The sequence below is a fragment of the Aegilops tauschii genome, chromosome 3, assembly GCF_002575655.3.
Source record: "Aegilops tauschii subsp. strangulata cultivar AL8/78 chromosome 3, Aet v6.0, whole genome shotgun sequence".
NCBI classification, from domain to species: Eukaryota; Viridiplantae; Streptophyta; class Magnoliopsida; order Poales; family Poaceae; genus Aegilops; species Aegilops tauschii.
Window position 1 is genome coordinate 477,667,157 of NC_053037.3, and position 2,301 is coordinate 477,669,457.

The following is a 2,301-nucleotide window of genomic DNA, read 5'->3' on the forward strand; positions in this document are numbered from 1 at the left end:
TTCCGCCGCCGCAAGCCTCTGTAGCCACGAAAAACCAATCGAGAGCCCGTTTCGGCACCCTGTCAGAGGGGGAAATCATCGCTGGAGGCTATCTTCATCGTCCCGGTGGCCTCAATGACGAGGAGGGAGTAATTCACCCTCGGGGCTGAGGGTATGTACCAGTAGCTTTGTGTTTGATCTCTCTCTCGTGTTCTTGATTTGGCACGATCTTAATGTACTGCGAGCTTTGTTATTATAGTTGGATCATATGGTGTTTCCCTCCCTCTATCTTCTTGTGATGAATTGAGTTTTACCTTTGAGGTTTCACTATTATCGGATTGAATAATATTATGGATTTGAGAACACTTGATGTATGTCTTTGATAACCCACAAGTATAGGGGATCATTTGTAGCCTTCTTTGATAAATAAGGGTGTCGAACCCAACGAGGAGCTAAAGGCAGAACAAATATTCCCTCAGGTTCTATCGACCACCGATACAACTCTACGCACACTTAACATTTGCTTTACCTAAAACAAGTATAAAACTATTTTGCAAGAATAACACTACGAGTACTTTGCGAGAATAAAACCACGAATAAATTGCAAGGTAATAAAAGTGGATAGCTTTTGTTAACAAGAAAGTCATTTGTCCCTAGGCAATCGATAACAAGTACCGGTAATCATTCTTGAATTTTATATGAGGGAGAGGCATGAGCTAACATACTTTCTCTATTTGGATCATATGCACTTATGATTGGACCCCTATCAAGCATCCGCAACTACTAAAGATCATTAAGGTCGTGAAACCCAACCATAGCATTAGGTATCAAGTCCTCTTTATCCCATACGCCATACCCCACTTACTCGGGTTTAAGCTACTTTCGCTCTCACAACCCACCATAAGCAAACCATGGACATATTGCAACACCCTACAACGAGGATCCCTCAAGTTTGCGCGAGACGGAGGGTGTTGGGGAACGTAGTAATAATTCAAAATTTTCCTACGTGTCACCAAGATCAATCTAGGAGATGCTAGCAACGAGAGAGAGGGAGTGCATCTTCATACCCTTGAAAATCCCTAAACAGAAGCGTTACAAGAACGTGGTTGATGGAGTCGTACTCACGGCGATTCAAATCGCGGAAGATCCGATCCAAGTGTCGAATGAACGGCACCTCCACGTTCAACACACATACAGCCCGGGGACGTCTCCTCCTTCTTGATCCAGCAAGGGGAGAGGAGAAGTTGAGGGAGAGCTCCGGAAGCACGACGGTGTGGTGGTGGAGCTTGCGGTTCTCCTGCAGGGCTTCGCCAAGCACTACGGAGGAGGAGGAGCTGTTGGAGGAGGGAGGGGCTGCGCCAGGGGAAGGGGTTGCAGCTGTCCTCTCTCTCCCTCACTATATATAGGGGGAAGGGGGAAGGAGGAGGCGCACTAGGGTTTCCCTAGGGGAGGGGCGGCGGCCACAGGGGAAACCCTAGATGGGTTTGGGCGCCCCCACCCCTAGGAAACTTGCCCCCCAAGCCAGGAGGGGCGGCTGCCCTAGGGGAGGCGCCCCCACCTCTCCAGGTTACGTGAGATGGGGTGGGAGGGGCGCAAAGCCCCTAAGTGGGCTGGTGTGCCACCTCCCCTTGGCCCATAAGGCCCCCCAACGCTTGTCGGGGCCTCCGAAACACCTTTCGGTCACGCTGGTCGTCACCCGATACTCCCAAAACAATTCCGGACTCCAATACCCTTCGTCCAATATATCGATCTTCACCTCCGACCATTCCGGAGTTCCTTGTCATGTCCGTGATCTCATCCGGGACTACGAACAACCTTCAGTAACCACATACTATTCCCATTACAACTCTAGCGTCACCGAACCTTAAGTGTGTAGACCCTACGGGTTCGGGAACCATGCAGACATGACCGGGACAACTCTCCGGTCAATAACAAATAGCGGGATCTGTATACCCATATTGGCTCCCACATGTTCCATAATGATCTCATCGGATGAACCACGATGTCGGGGATTCAATCAATCCCGTATACAATTCCCTTTGTCCATCGGTATGTTACTTGCCCGAGATTCGATCATCGGTATCCCCATACCTTGTTCAATCTCGTTACCGGCAAGTCTCTTTACTCGTTTTGTAACGCATGATCCCATGACTAACTCCTTAGTCACATTGATCTCATTATGATGATGCATTACCGAGTGGGCCCAGAGATACCTCTCCATCATACGGAGTGACAAATCCCAGTCTCGATTCGTGCCAACCCAACAGACACTTTCGGAGATACCTGTAGTGCACCTTTATAGCCACCGAGTTACATTGTGAC